The sequence below is a fragment of the Temnothorax curvispinosus genome, unplaced genomic scaffold, assembly GCF_003070985.1.
Source record: "Temnothorax curvispinosus isolate PA1 unplaced genomic scaffold, ASM307098v1 QBEX01012454.1, whole genome shotgun sequence".
In the NCBI taxonomy this organism is placed as follows: domain Eukaryota; kingdom Metazoa; phylum Arthropoda; class Insecta; order Hymenoptera; family Formicidae; genus Temnothorax; species Temnothorax curvispinosus.
In genome coordinates, this window is record NW_020222234.1 from 47,702 (window position 1) to 65,039 (window position 17,338).

Below are 17,338 nucleotides of genomic sequence, written 5' to 3' on the forward strand. Positions count from 1 at the left end.
CGCTTTCTATTCTACGGCAAGTGACGTGGAATATATGCTGCTGGAGTGCGACAGGAAAGTGTACGAGACCACGAAGGAGACGAAGGGAGAGAAAGAGAAAGAGAAAAAAGAGGAAAGAAAAAGTGCGGAGAACAAGGAGGAAGAGAAGATCGAGATGAAGTGCTGGGTGGCTCGGCCAATTCGAGGATTGAGTATGTACGATGAGAGGAAGACCAAAACTCGAGATGATAGTGAAGCAACGAGTTATGAGAGCATATCTGTACGGAGAAGAAAAGACGGCGTGGTTGCGCAAGCGATGAGGTCTATTCACGCCTTTTATTAGGGCTATTATGGGCCACCAGGATATAGTGAGCCACGCCACTATGATTGCATGTTATCAGTGGCAGTCGTGACACCACCCACGTGTAATCTCATAAATCTAGAGAGAGCAGTAGTCTGCATTTTTATTTAAAATAACGGTATAATATTGAGTTACATACTGAAAACGTTTATAATTATATTGAAAAAGAGAAACGCAACTTTTCTCATTTAAACCTTTTTTGAAATTACTCGTAATGCGATATTTCAATTGCATTGCATTGTTAAGTGTCCATCATTTTGCAAGTTATTTTAACAGAAATTTATAAGAGTGTCTTTTGTGTTGTGATCTTATGCTACCGTTGGTTTATTCAGTACCGTATATATAAGAAGAGGTAGTATATCAAATTAAGCAGCCGTATCCATCAATATGCGTACAGCCGTACAACATGATTACGCTAATTAGTTATGTTAAACTTCCAACTGCACTTATAGAATGCATTTCGTTTTAGAAAAAAAAAATATTGAAGGTGAATTCTTACCTAAATGTAGGTTTTCTGACTGAAATATAAAGTTATTTTTAACTCTCGAGAGTTTATGCTTCTAATATTATCTAATTAATGATTAACCAATCTGTTCGAGCATACGGTTATACTCGGGTTATAGGATACTGTTTCCTAGGGAGTGAATTTCGAGTGTTACTTAAGCTATAAATTAGCCCCATTACAGCGCACGATTGAAATTAAACCATCGGAATCCGAGAAGGTTCGTGTTAGATTATCCGGGCCCGTATTTTATCTTATCTTAGAGATTCAACTTGTTCGCCCGGTGGACACTATTTCCCTAGCTATACAGAACGGCTGCTTGTTCTGCAAGGTGGTCGACTCTTCGAACAGCGACATCCGATCATCCACATTCAACGAAAACCACGCAAACACTGTTTATTTAGACTTATGGATTCTTACAGCATAGAAAACGAATGAACAAGTAACATGGAGCCTTAATTTATCTATTTTACCGCCGTACTATTTTCTTAATTCTTAGAAACCTCAAGTTTTATTTCAGAAAGAATCTCATACTGTATTGAATGTACTTTTTTATTTAAAAGAGATATGGTTTGAATACCTTATTAAATTTCCAACAAAACTTTATTTTATTTTATATTTTATAATGAAATAAAATTGTGTTTTATTGCGTTTGATTGTAAGTTTTATTGAAATATTTCTAAACGTTTAAATCGATAAGATACAAATTTAAAAAATATCTTTGTTTAATAAATTATTTAGAAAATTTTTACATCAAAGTTGCATGAAGAGGAATTTCAAGTATTTCTCTAATAAATAGATATGATGAATTGTGTACCACGAGTTATTTCATCAATGATGATGTTTGATTACAATCACCGGCATATAAGTGAAGAATAGTCGAATTGAAAAATATTTCTTTAATACACTAATAAATCATTAATGTTATTCTCTTATTGCCGAGGCAAAAGTTGTTATATTCGATGTACAGCATGAGTATAATTCATTTTTTATTCCTTTACCCATAAAAAGGGTTAAAGAAAAGGTAACGGATCTTGTGATCTTGGTTAATTCGTGGATCTGAACACGTGCTTAAACGTTTATCTCGGGATGTCAGCCGCACTATAAATGAATCGAACAAACGACGGTCCTCGGCGGTGTCATTACGCCGCATAAAAGAGTCTCGCTTTGCATCCATCGTTTCGGTGTACACGCATCGGCTGCTCGATCGAGGAATTCCACGGATTCCCTTGTCAGGCTACAGGTGCACGCTCTACTCCTATACCGGGTTCCTCGCGATCCGCTGTCGCCCGTTGCGTTTTCGAAGAGTCGGCCGGCGTGCCTCGGGGGCCTGATGGTCCCTAGAAAAACGACGAAGACGTACATATTTCGAAAATGTCGTTACTCAGCGAACGCGAACGGAGCCTAGGCGAAGGCGGTGATCCGTGCAAGGAGGCGGCTTGGTAAAAGGGCTTCAATAAAATAAACAAGTCTGCTTTATGAGTTATTCGCGAGGTGAGGCTTATATGCCGCGAAAAACGCCGATGCGAACATACCGCGGGATGAAAGTGGAGGATAACCGGAGAGACAGAGAAAGAGAGGTAGCTCGTTTCGACTGTCTACGTAACTTTTAGTCTATCACTGCGAGAGCGACACCACTGGGTCTTGCTTGGACACTTGGTTTGCGTGGACACGATCGCTACACCTGCGTTTAATCGTGTATTCTTGGAAAGGATTTCGTTGTCACTTGAAACGCGGATTTGCTCAGTCGCCGAGAAATGTTTCGGATTAATGAGCGCCAGACATAAGAAGGTCTCAATGCGGCAACAGATATCGAGAACGCGAAGAACCGTACTAAATAACGCATGAAATCCTTTTCTTTCTATAAATTCCTTTCTCTCTTTCTCATGTTTTTGTAAAATTGCTGCGTTAGACAGTGATGGAATTAGGGCTTGGAAGATATCACAGAGACGCGTTTTAACGTGGATTTGTGCGTGCAATCTGTACGCGTGTATCTATTTGCTCGTTATTGTCATGTAAATATTAAATTACTATGCTCATATACCGAGATAGGAAATCTGTTTACATGCATTTTGATTCCATTATGCTGCGATTCGCTTTTCTCGTAACATGGATACCTCTATGGCACGTTACAAGTCGCGGACGCAAGCATATTTGTCTTCGCGTCGGAAAGCATACGTAAACGCTATCCATGACGGAGACGTTATGGGACGGCCGATAGCGACGCGGGGCAACAAATTTCAGCATCGCATTCGCGATTACCACCCGTCGCTAGCATGAAATCGAATAACGGATACATTCATAAACGTCCGATAATTCAGCGTGCGGTATCGCGAAAATGCGCGGCTAAAGCGCCTGCACGGACGTCGTCATGATTAAAGTCGATTACGATTACTTTACGGCGTGCGATCGTACCTTCGATAAAACGTGCAAAGTGCAATGTCATGAGGAGGAAACCGTCGAAAACTAAAAGTTTCAGAGGCGTTCATGGATGGTCGCCGATTGCCCACATCGCCGCACGTTGCCCATATATATTCCCGGGTAAAGCGCGGAAACGTTGATGCGCAAGAGAGGGAATACCGTGTTCGCCAATTACACTTTCAAAGCGGAGCGAGGAAGAAGAACGGGAATGGCATTCGCTTCGGGCGAGTGCGAAAATGCGAGTGAGCGCGTCGTGAGAGGCCATTTAAACGACGAAAGAAAGCCGGGGGACCGTCGGAGGGAGATCGACTACTCGCGTAGGTCAATATATTCATTGGCTGGAGGAGACCCCATGACGCATTCGAGAGGTGCCTTGCGCACCTCGCACGGCGCGATTTCTTGCGTATTGGCGCGGCGCACTTAGGCGCGCGAGAGTGGAAAAAGCTGCGCCGGTTGCGCGCGGCGCGCACCGTGAAATCGAGTTGACTAGGTATAAATTGTCCGGAAGTGGATGGTCCGATGTGGCAGCGCGTTGTAGTCGGACCGGCTCTCCTCCTGACAACCTCCCCGTGTGCGAGACGGACGTTTAACTCGTAACGGGCAAGACATCTCCGCCGATCCTACGTAAACCGCTTTTAATAATTCCACGATCCGACGCGCGACGCCGCGAGCGATTCTTCGGAAACCGTCTAAGGCAGCCCCCCCTTTTTGCGGCGTGCAATTAAGTTTCTGTTAATCTTAAATTACGAAAGGAATTAACACCGGAAAGTGCTTCCGAATATGTTTATGGGATACTTGTGCATGTTCTTGCGTATGCTCTTGCGATCGTAACTTCCTGAATTGACGATTCCTAAAACGATCTTCAGAATTTTAATACGTTTTTCCACAAACCATGTATGCGCGTGTGTTTACACGTCTTAATCGCCGAATAAATAATCCTTAATCGTCCTTAGTAAAGCGTCAGTATCGACCATGTTGAGGGATCTTTATGGGAAAGCGTCAGATGTGGGAAATATTCTTCGTGGCGCGGCGCGGTTAACTGTTTCCCATATTTATTACGTCTTCGCGAGACATAAAGTAAAACGCGACCGGAACTCTTCGGCATTCCGCGAGAGTATGGCAGTTCGCAGCCGGTCGGTCGGCCGGTGACGCCGGTGTTTACCACACCCGTCGATGTTCACTGCGTTCATAGCGCCGTAAACGTCCGGTCGAACGGGCAGTGATATCTCTTCCGATGGACGGGCGCACAGAAGGACCAGCGTTTCGCTCGCAAAATCGTTTATTGTTTTTCCACGTTTGATCTCCCGCGTATTAATCGCGCTGCGGGGCTGCTCTATTGCGCGCTCAGATATCGCGCCGATACTCGTTGCCCCTCTCGCGCAAAAAAATCCACCACTCGGGTAATAGCGAGCCTTAAGGCGCGAGAAATCGCGCGCGATGATCGTACGCGCAATAACGTAGAGGCGTGGTTATATTTCATGTCACGCGCGAAATCATTCTATCGCTAGCATAAGACCTTTCCCGACGCGATCTGTTAGACGTAATGTAATTTAGCGCACTTCTGTGCGGAATTTCGATTTGCGCTTGTTGTGTCGCGGTAATTTGTGCTCGAGAGTTCCGTTAAATAAACAACGGTCTTATGCAGTCCATCTCTTAACATTGTTAATATTTTAATATGAAAAAGAAGTCGATAATTTACAAGAACACGCTTCGATATAACGATTATTTACGAGCCATATAAAAATCTAATTCGATATTTCGGTGACAACCAGAGCGAATAACTCGAAGCAAATATTTTACGCTTTTCTCATGTGATTTTATCGGTTTGTGGAATTATGATTGCAAGACAATCGCGACGAGCGAAACGATGAAATGTCGAAATGCATGCGCCGAAGACTTATGGCGAAATTCACGGAGAATTACCCGATGGTCCGTGGTACGACCCGGAGCGAGAGGCACTCATGGGCGGTAAAGGGCGCTAAAGGGCGCCGTTCAGTATTAAATGTCACTCAACCGCGTCGTAAAGCAAAACTGCAGCTCGTCCAGTCAACGGCCCCGGAGTTTTGCACCTTACCGTCGCCGGTTCCGAGATGCATTATTGCCGGCCACGTGATACCGCGACGACGCGAGCGAGTTAAAGGGTTAGAGGAGGACGGCGCGCGGGGGTGACGAGGAGGGACGAGAAACGGGAGTCCTTCGTTCGCATGCGGCTCGAGAGCGAATTCCCTTCGCCTTTCTCGGGTGCAAAGTTTAATTGCACCTGTTCTTGCCCCTGTGAAAAACGCGAATCGATTATTGAACGCTGCCGCAACTTGCGCGCCCATACCGAACGAGGCTTCTTATTCTCCCCGTTGTCAGTTGGAGTTAGTTAGAGATATGATATATCGTGAATTCTTGGTGTCACTGACTAGGCAAATTTATCGTTCATTCGATGCGCGACGCTAATAAAGACTCGAAGAAAGTTCAATGGGCAATAAAACCACAGAAAATTATAATTGCATACTTCTGACTAATATGAATGTAATCTAGTATCTAATGACGCATTATCCTATCAGTAAATAGGTATATTTGTAATAAAGTTATGATAACTTATTCTAGGAGATGGAGAAATACACTCCTTAATGTTTATTACATTACTTATATGTAAGAAAGACAAAATTTATATTTATCAAAATGGATTATTTAATAATTTCTTATTATCATTTATATTTCTTCAATATTATACATTTGTCTTATTTTGCTGGGAAAGATGATTGTCCTCCGTTGTTCCTTATATATTCATATCATTGGCATCATAGCACAAGATATTTATTCAGACAATTCTATAAAATTACATATAAATCGTTACGTAATCATAACTCTTTGATATTTTTCTCCCGATATTTCTAAGGCGCGCCGATGCACCGTTGCTCCGGCACGTTCAATCGCCGGCAGCCTCGGGTTGCAACGTCTCCTTGTCGGCCCAGAGAGGCATCATCGAGAAGCGTATCGTTCCGTAACGATTGTGAGGGAGTGTCGGAAACGGGGATGTCCGAAGGTGATCGTCAGCGTTACGGGCACTCGGTGAATCGCCGATCATCGTTCGAAAGAAGTCGTCACGGAGTCGGGCGTGACGCGCCAACGTTTCAGAGCCCGTTACAAGCATCCTCGAGGATATAATACGGGTATGAAAAGGCACGCGGGTGTCGTGAACCCTTTCTCCCTAGTAGCCCGTGTCACCTTAAGGCGTCGGCCACTTCGTCATCTTCGTCATCGTCGCATTCGAGGACTCGGAGGCGGACCACCTCGCGGCCGTCTAATGGATTGTTTCGCCTCGGCTACTTTTCTTTTCCTTCTTCAACGACGCGTCGAGAGGATGGTAGTTGGTGTGGCTGGATGACGTCTGGTAGCGAATAACGCGCGGCGCACAGGCAGCGTTGGATTATTCATACCGGCGCGGCGCGGCTATATCGAGCCGGCCATGAATTCTCGTAACGATTACCATTCGTAATGATCATCGCTTACAAGGCGCGTACAAATCGCTTCCTAAGTGCGCTCTTCTCCGTCTTCTTAGTACGCACGCTGTTACGTTATCGTGCCGCTTCTAATAGCGCGATTTCCTCTGGAAATGTCCTGTACACGTCTCTCTCCGTAATCGCAGTTTACGTTGAACACTTATACAGATATCTATGAATGATTACGTGTCGCGCGATAGATCCTCTCGTGGCGTTTTCTTTTATTGTTGAAAATGTAGTTTATTTTAAAAATTTAGTTTTATCTTCACGTTTTTTATGCGTATGATACACGAATGCCTGTGTAGAGAAAGCTTAAAGTAAAGTTTCTTTGAAGTATCTGATATATTAAGGAATGCATTTTACCATTATTTTATATCGTGCAATTGTCAAATTTATTTTCATCATTTACTTTTGTAAATAATTGTACACACATAGTATGTAACACTTTTTTTACGCATTTTTTTTTACTTATATCTCGTTAAAAAAATGCATTAGATTTGATTAGATGGATTCTTAATTGTGATAGTAAACATTTGTTCTCCTTTTTCTCTTGGTTTATATAGAATTTTTGAAGAAAAGTAATCACGAGAAAATTGGATGAAATTATCGTTAAATGGTTCGAACAGTAATTGTTGTCTAACGTACATCGCTTCTCCTTAACTTTCAAATTCGGCCAACCGCGACAATCGAAGTGCTCGACTTCCCTTTACAACAGACCGAAAGCGACGGTGCGCCGAAAACCGGGCTTCTTCGATTATGCACGCGCGAATGGAACGAAATCGACCGGTGCAAGCGTATCGACCGCGGTCGTCGGTCGATCGACGCGGCGGCGCTCCATACAAAATTACCAGATCATCGTGGCTGCGTTCAGCCCTCGCAGGCGTTTCTTCGTCCATATCGAGCGGTATCGAACGTGATCGCGCTTACATATGACATGACCTGGGGAATTCAACGCGTATCTTTTGGGTCAAAGGGTAGGAAAAAGGGCGGCGTGTACGAAAATATTAAATCATACGGACCACCAGAGAAGCCTCGAAGAAATGTGTTAAGTCTCCGACACATTTTTACGCGAGCTTTCGTACGTTACTCAAGAGTGAGCGAACGAAGTGGGTTTCAAGAGACGGCGAAACGGAGCGGGACAGAAGCACGTGAGAGGTTGGCGAGGGGGCGCAAAAGATGAGGAGCCGAAACGAAGCCGCCGAGAGCGGAGGGAGACCATTGCGCGGCCGTGCGTTAAAAATGAAGACATTCAGATGGAGATATGATTCTATATAAATCACCAGCCGGGGCCGTCGCCGCGCCGTTCTGTCTGACCACTTTTCTGTCTCCCCTCGCTTCCTCTCTTTCTCTTTCGTCCCTTCGTTGGATCCGCGCCGTCTTCCCTCTCCGTTCTCTCATCTTCGCGATTCGACCCACGATTCTCAGCGCGTTCGCGCTCCTCGTGCTCTCCGTCGCTCCTTCGAGGCGCGTGACCGGCGCTCGTACCGGTGGCAAAGGGGATTCATTTGTTTTATCTCGCCGATTCCAATTAATATTTATCGTCTATTTGCCTGACCAACGATATCTGGAAGATAATGGGCCACCCCGTTACATACGCAGCGAACCTTACCAAGCGAACATCCGAGCCTATTTATTATCTTCTCCTCTCTCGCTTCGGGTCGGCGCGGGTCGCTCCTCTCACCGCACCCGCGTTTGATTTGTCGGTGACGGATTGCGTGAATCGGCATCGCTGAGTGCTGTTGATTAGTATCTCCTAGAAGGTATATCCGTACATATATCTAGATAAAGCCGGGAGAGAGATACCCCGTTTAATAGAACAGGTAATGGCGGTCCGATATCACGTTCAGCGTATCGCTTCGGGTTCAGCCGCGAAATATAAAACGAACTCACGATTTTAATCTTGATTTATCGCGCGCGTTTCAGGAAGCAAAGCCGATTCGGTAACCTTCTCGCGTTTCGTGCGTATATATACAATATAAGGCCTCGACGTTCTCTGGCTTAAGCGCAAATTCTCGGGTAGTTAAAGCATCGGGTGCAATGTCTTTATAATGAAACTAGATTAAGGATTTCCGTGCTGAGCAACAATTTCCGCGCGCGGAAGAGCCGGTTTTAACACGTATTATCACGGCTGTGCACCTGCACACGAAACCGACGGATATAGGCGAGTCCGTTCTGCGGGGATCGCATTTCAGGTTTCCTCTTCCGCGAGGGTTGCCCGAAGAGAGTGCGAAAGCGCGTTTTACACCTGACCGTATATCGTCGTCCTGGCGGTGATCGCTTATGAGAATGCAGCTTATATACCGTTGCTATTCAGCACCGCAGTCGTAAAGTAAATCAGCTACGATCGGTCAGGTACGATACAGCCATAGTTGCTGCCTGAGCGTGCTAGTTCTGAGCGAATGATTCGATATAAGGCAGGTTTGGAGGGGTGCATCGAGAAATATACGGCTCTCGGTACGTAGGAATGCTAGGAGGATATACCGTATCGATCTAGGAGTTACGATCTATCGATAAATGATAGACGATCGTCCAATTGGAGAGTAAATAGAAACGTGCTCAGCTTGGGATTGATCCACGAGATCAGCTTTATTTAATCAAGATTCGGTTTCGCCGCAATATTAATGTCGTCTTTGTGATGATAATGATATAGATTTATCGTTCAATGCACTACACGTTACGAGCGCTATGTATCGCGCATCATGTCCTCGCGGCTTTAAACTACGAAATAAAGGTGGTGCCAGAGTATTCACCTGCAGAGGTGGTTCATAGTTCACGATGAGAACTCAAGGTCACATATAACCATTCTACAATTTTCTTGAAGGCCAAGCCGTCCATTAGGAATGTAACCTTTAAAATGCTCGTAGACACCCACACAGGCAAGAACATTCCAGTGAGAATATTTCAGGATATATATTAGACATAACATATAAACAGACATTTTTAAATTTTATCTCTACCGAGTGTTATTACTCGAGTATTTAATAATATATTCGTTGTCTTTTTTAGATTAAATCTATAAATATAAAATTCTTGAAATATGCTACGTCGTGTAATAAGTAAATATACGACATTATCGCGAATTATTGAAACAGCCTTAAAGGATGCCGTGCTTAGGTACCCTGCTTAAATTGGACCTTAAGTATCTGTGTCTTAAATATTTGTTGCGCTCGCTGAAACCGAAGACAAAGAATGAAACACCGAACTGGCGCGGTTCGGTCGGAGCCGTTGTCGGGTCATTCGAGAGGCGATTTAATATAAATCGAGAAGACGAATGGCGCGCGGTGCCTTCTTGACTCGCGCGCACTGTGTGTATCCCTAGGCGTACATGTATTTAAACAGACGTTTAACATAATTCATCTACTCCGGGTTCTCTCTCGCGGTCTCGCTTTCTTGTCGGCGCGCCGCGATCCTTCCACCACGGTTCCCTCGACTCCTCCGTCTGCTCTTTCTTCTCCGTCTCTCTTTACTCTGCGAATGTAGCGCGGACTTAGGACTTTCTACGACCGTGTTGCACCCAGCTCGCGTCGCCGTTGCGTTGCACCCGGCGCGTTCATTCCTTTCGCTGTGTCCTCTTCCGTTAGCGCTTTCCCTTTCTCCCTCTCTTTCTTCTTCTAGCTAAATGTGCGCGCGGTCCTCCATATGTGCGTCTCGATGTACGGAACGCATTCGCGCTGAGGGAGGACGAGGTGTGCTCATATAAATGCAAAGTGGCTTAGGGAATAGTTGAGCGCGACGCAAGTAAATTGCAGAATGAAACGTTGTGCTTCTTATGGATGGGAATAAAAATGTCCGCGGAGTTGTTCGTACGGGCTAATTGTCTGCGAGAACAGACGAAGCGATGACGCGTGGAATATTTTATTTTACTCATAAAAAACAAACTTGTACATTTTGTACAAGCAATAAAATATTAAAATACTATTTTCTGAACAATGTTAGGAAACTGTTAATAAAACGCGTTATGAAGTCATTAAATATTTCATGCATATATCTCCATTTTAATAACTTTTAATAATTTTATTCATAGAGGATATTTTTAGTTTGTGCCAAATTGTTTGTGAAAATGGCAACTTGAAATTTTCCTGCTTGAAAGTACTTCAAAGATGTAAGTTTATTCATGTACAAGGGCATGTACGCCCAATTCCAACTGCGTTAACGTCTTCATGAAGTATCCTTAGGCGAAATCCGCTCCGTGAAGTATCGGTTCTCTGATGCATTATGGTTTATATCAGCCTAGGCACAGTCCGTAACGAGATTCATACTTAGTCATTAACATACGAACATTACAAAACGGTTGGCGTGCCGTTGCCTCGTTACCGGAGAGCCGAAGCGATTCGTCTATGTCCACAAAGAAACATTTCCACAGTGATTCAACATGGCTGGTAACAGTGGCCAGGAAGTCACACACCGTTACAACCCTCACCACATTCATATCCTAATCACGATTTAAACTCTTCGGACACGCCAACACGAGGCGATAGATCATTGTAGAATATTAACACCCGTTGCTACGACGGTCAAGCCTAATTCCAAACTTCCTATCTAATACATCATTACTGCGTATCTTTTGCGGATCATTATTAAATGTCTCTTGATAAAAATCATATAGATTTATTATCCGTATAATACAATATATCTTTTTAATTACTTCTATAACATTGCAATACAAAACTTGATTGCGCTATTATTTCGACATTAAACGTTTAATTACACCACATATCGTATATCAGCATGCTATGTATATGAGACAGTTGTCACGGTTGTCGACGCAATACGATATCTTTTTCTCTACATCAGTTCCGACGACACGTCGAATAAGCATCCCGGAAACGTCGGAACAGAAATAAGACACGATACGAGATCAAAGTAGGTCAACCAAGCCCACGCTACCGCGCGCAAGAGGTTTGTTTGCCGGAGCCGGTGTGGCCTTGACTTACGAGGGTGCGGACGCGGTTTTTAACGTGTCATCATACTGGAGGTGCTTTGTTATTACAAGCAGGAGCTCGTAAAGCAGACGGCGGCTTCGCCACAACGAAACGTGGTGCGGCGTGCGGACGAGGGTGCATAATGCACGCGGCCCCACATAATTACCGCGTCGCGGGGAAGCTTTATGACCGCGCGCACACTTGGCGAGTATTAATTTTCTCTTTCTCTCTCTCTTTCTCTTCCGCGAACGGGCTCGGCGGCAATCGGGACGGGGACGGAAAACGACCCGGAGAAATGGACCCGCCCGAGGCAAAGATCGGCAGAGAAAGCGAACGATATTCCGCCCCGGAGGAAAAGAGACAGGTTGTGGAGTCGCGTTGCGCAGCGGCGCGAATGCCGAGATAGCGCAGCGCGTTCTCCGCTTGTGCGATTTTATCGCTTCCCGAGCCGAGCCCCCCAGTACCGTCCGCGCCATTTTGTCGCCCGCGCGACTCGTTCGTCTCGGCGTCGCTTCCAACTGCCTCTCTTTTTACCTTCTCTCCTCACCTTCTCTTTCGGGCTCCCATCTGTGCACGTGGTACACTGCCGAATTTCGGTATTAATTATTGCTGGATGGAAGCTGCAGGTTTGACGTCTACATTTTTCTCCCCGCAAAGGTTGAATTGATTGCTTCGTGTCTCTGAGCAATTTTTATATTCGGCATTATTTCACGTTTAATTAAGGTGAAATCATGGTGCGTTAAGACTTAATTTTGCGGTTTCGATGGAGTATTTCCTTCCACCTGACGTGTATTCTGGGAGGTCCTAGGAATGTGGCTCGATGCGAGATTAAGTTCGCTTGTTTGAAAAGAAAATAAAGCAGTTTTGTGTTCTCATGATCTATATATCCGCTTTAAATCAGGCTGTCCGACGATCTGATAGCTAGCACCTGCTGCCATTGATGTCATTCAAAATACTCTACTCGCTTATATAGATATCATTTGAGAACATCTGCCAGCTGATCGTCGCGCCGTTCCTTTTTTGCATTCTCTCTCCTGATGGGTGTTTGCCTAAACCTAAACTATAATTTTTTTTAAGACGCGCATATTTTATCTTTCTCCCTATATTTGGTTGTACCCGAATTATTTTAAATAATTTCGTGCACATAATTTTTAACAATATTTAATAACTTCATACAATTTTATTTTATGAGAAGTATTCATTTTTTAATGCGTATTAACATTTTTAAAAATATTTACTGTTATCCAAGATGACTGTTATCATTAAAACTGTGAGATAAATCGCAAAATAGCAAAAGAATCACTACAGCGCATGAAAAGCAGATTGCGATCTCGCGTTACAAATCGTGTCGTAATGCCGTTTCCGTTGCGATAACCCACGGCGTCAATCGAAGTCACACGCGATAACGCACAGTACTCATTCCTCGACGAAGAGAGAAGCAGATGGAGGAAGACAAGGAGGGTGGACTCGAGGTGCGAGCTTCGTCATTGTCATGAGGCTGACACTTCGGGGTATCGGACCTCGGCCTGGCCATTAATAATCTTAGCCCGAACGAAGAAACAAAGAGGAGGAGCACGGAGAGGAGTGCGGCGGAGTTGCGAACGAGAAGGGTATACGGGTACACAGCACGCGCGCGCACCACGTCCGTCGACCACCACCATCACGCGAGCACGCTCGGCGTATACGTGGTAGGGTATGTTCGAATGTGTCCGATGCGTCCGATAGGGCGGGACACGGGCATAAACAATTGCGCATCAGCCTCGCCCCTTCCCAATGCGATGTAATAAAACGAGTGGTCTCTTGCCCGCCCTCCTCCGCCGCCCCGATCCCGAGAGAGGAGTTCTCCTCATCGGGGCCCCAGGGCCAAGAATATCGAAATGAACCGGCGTCCGCGCGATATTTCAGCGAGCCACGGGGGTCGTACGTACGTTGGCCGAGTACGTAACGTAAGCCCCGACCTCCTACGACCGTGCTCCGAGATCTCCGGCGTTCGATTGAAAGCCGAGAGCTGGCAAATTTTTAATATCGTACGTGATCATTGGTGAGATTACGCCGAAGCGCACACGCACACCTCCAAAAAGGAAAACTCCTCTCGCGCGCGGCCCATTCAAATGGTCCATAATTACCGTGGCGAAAATGAATCTCGAAGCCCTTGTAAATAACGCTGCGATTAATCAACCCAACGGATACACGGAAAAAACCAATAAAATATATCTCGGGCTGCCGATTTTGCGTTCGTGACCTTTGTTTCCGAGTACCGACGGCATTATCTCTTGGTGCAGCATGCATCCTTCTTCAGCAGCTTCGGATCATTCAGTCTCTTTGCTCGAACTCTGGCCTGGCCTAAAGTAGAGGTAGCATTTTAATTGGAATAAATTTTAGTGCTTACGGAGCGTATATAAAAACTATATTTCGAATCAATCTTACTGTGAGCGGTCCTTGCTTCACTTTTAAGAACCCTACGCTTTCGAACAACTAAACCGTATTGATTCTTGCACTGTTGATTAAACTGAATGGCAAACTTGCAGCTTTCTAACTTATTATATAAAAAAATAGATTAACGCGTTAAAAATGGAAGTAACTGGCACAGAGATAATCAATATGGCATGGAAATACACGAATATAAAATCAAATAGTTTTTAAATGTATGTTACAATTAGTACAATGAAATTATGAAATAAGCGTAAAAGATATAAGCCGGAAATTATCTCTACTTGTGTTAAGTTATTTATTTGGGCAAAATCTGTGTTTTATACAATAAAAAATTTATATTTCTTATCCAGTAATATAATTAATTAACTTAATAACTGTGTGTACGTCATATTAAAATGTAATGTAATTGCATTTACCAATATATCGATTAATCTAACGTTATAAAATACTTGCTAGATTGTTTCGTAAACAACACCAGTCTATATAATACATAAAAAAAAAGATAATGCGCTGGATCTGAAAAATTTAATTAATTTTCAACCTTTTTCTTTGTATGACTTTGATGCACCGAGAAAAGATTCCCAATTTCAGGGATTAAATCAAACAATTCTAACACGTTAAAAGAGCGCTCTCGCGGTGGCGTGTGGTGGGTATGTGCGTGGAACGCTTCCTTTCTTAAAAGTAGATTAATACCGGGCGATGAAGCGACCGCGAGCAATGGGAAGGGTGTGAAAGAAGGGACGAGGCAAGGAAAGGGAGAGGAGAGAGAGAGGGGTGATGGTCGTTCTCCTGCGGCAGGGCGGACAATAGCAGCTCCGCGAAGTGTAGCGGACAAACAAATAGCCAATTAAAATTCCGGTTGCACGGCGAACATACTTGTATCAGCTGCAATACTACCATTGTGCACCGAAGGCATGCGCAAGCCGGTGTCCGGATCGGTTGACTGGGTCTGGGTACCAGAAGATCGGTTGCTTACGACCAACCTTCAAGGATTATCTCCGCGGTAAGCGGGGAGGCTCGTTTGCACCGTCCACTCGACTAAATCTTGCCTCGCGAGACATCGTTATCGTCGAATCACGCCTTTATCGCGGTCGATTCGTGTCCTCGTGCGAAGGCCCCTTTTGCAACCGTATACGTTTGGGTATCGCAGAATTACATAACGATTTAAGACGCGAGAATCAGCGAGATATATGGCGCCGGTCGGCAGATTTTATCATAGACATAGAAAAATCCCTGCGACGGTGGCTATATTGATTCGTATCGCGTTTCTCTTCCTCGACGTTCGATAAAATTCGCATGATTAATTAAGGTAGAGAATTAATTATCGGGAAGCAGGGCGCTTCGTTCCCACTCACGACGCTTAACTATAAATGTCAGATTGGAAATTACTTCCTCACCTCCGATCCTACCATCTTCCCGATCCGGCGTGGATGTTATTAGGAAATCGTTTAATTGGTAGATACCGATTTTAACTGGCATTATGAATGGTTACAAGTGTCACGGGGTCATTTAAAAAGATAGAGAAAACATATTATCCTATTACAAACCGGCGGCAACCTAGCGAGATAACCGCTGCGAGAGAATCAGATGAGGTAGCGCGAGTAATCGTACAGAGCGGGTATTGCTTTATCGACATGGAGATTGTGCGAATTATAGCAATTGTGCTCCCTAAACTTCGGATACATCGTGTAAAAAGAAATCGCGTATTACCGCAGCCGATCGATATTATCCACCGGTATTCGTCGGATTCTCCATCCCAGCGCGGTGAGAATGAACGATTACTAAATTACAACGCGCCCTTAGATACGATCGGCGGACCATAATTGCAGGACTATTCATACATTATTGGCTCGTATATTATTTGACGCGATTCAATAACTCTGTATAGCGGGACGGTCGATGGTATCTCTCCGTCGTTAAGGCGCATTCGCAGTATCGATCGGCCCTGATGAATGGCCACGTTTAAGGTCGTCATTTTTCCCGGTGATTATTAACGCTAAAATTGAATGTGTCCGTGAGCGCGGATCGGAGACCAGTCGTATGGACCACGCGCGAAAAACGAGACCTCTCTCTCCCGAGAGGCAGATCCATCTTCGAATGTGTGTTAAAACTTCGCGATGCCCAAACTACCGGGAACGCCTCGCTCGCTACTCCTAAATGCAACGGGCATGATTTATCTGCGGGCACCAAAGTAAATGGAAAAGTTTTACTTTTTTAACTGGTCCCTTTTCGGATGGTTAAGATTGTCGCTCGAGCATTATATCGCAGGCGCAAAGAGTTACTTTCAACGCGTACATTCGGAAGAATATATGGCATCACATGTTTCTTTTCCTTTTTTTTTTTTTTTGCTACGGTTTACCTGCAGTCTTTAGGCTCGTCTCGAAGATAATATAACAAGGTGATGTTAATAATCTCCCGTCCGTTCATTCAAACATACATATATGATATATTAGACGATTTTTTTCTTTCGAAACTTGGACGAGAATTTGCCACCAGACATTTTGAATTTCTTCGTTACATAATAAATTTCCATCGAGGCATAATTGCAAAGTTATTAAACGCTGATGCGAATTAAAGATGAATAGATAAATAAAATTATGCGACTATTTTCACGTATAACTGTATAGAAAGGCGTATTAGGCAAATGAAAATACACTGCACAGAGCTTTTGTACACTGTCAAATTAGTAGTGTCAAATTATACTCAATTTGAGTCATTTTTTATTATTCTTATAAGTTCTACTTAATATGTCATTAATTTAACTAAAACAATGGAGTTAAAATAATACTGTTTTGTGTTAAAATAATAAATTTCGATAAACATGACAGTTAAAAATAACAAAATGTTATTGAACTCAAGGTATTGGTTTAGATTTCATCCTTTAATATTTAAGTGTATCATTATTAGCTGTTAAAGATTTGTCTTCATCGGCGGTGGTATTTTATTTTAAGGAAAAACTTATTCTCGGGATTTTAATAGAAACTATTCGCGCGGAAACGATTGAGAAAGTCACGTATGACTTAGTATGTGCCACGAGGTTAATTATTTCATTCGGAACAGTCATTAAAAACATATTTGTTCGCTGTGATCAACTAATAGGTCTCGGCACAGCCGAGTATTTACGCACGTACACACACACACAGCCATGCTGCGCGAGCGTACCGGTGGAACATAGGAGTGATGAGAGGCACGGGGGGTTACTTGCGTTTCTACGACGATTACCTGC

At 44.0% G+C, this 17,338-nt stretch overlaps 1 long non-coding RNA gene across 1 annotated transcript in view; it reads right to left on the reverse strand.

Annotated features, from left to right (window-relative positions):
- Window positions 1–1,612: 1,612 nt before the first annotated feature.
- The window catches only part of LOC112462468, a 48,346-nt gene continuing 32,620 nt past the window's right edge, over window positions 1,613–17,338 (reverse strand). Inside the window, exon 3 of the long non-coding RNA XR_003041670.1 lies at window positions 1,613–2,182. This is a non-coding gene — a long non-coding RNA (uncharacterized LOC112462468). The remainder of the gene's footprint in view (window positions 2,183–17,338) is intronic.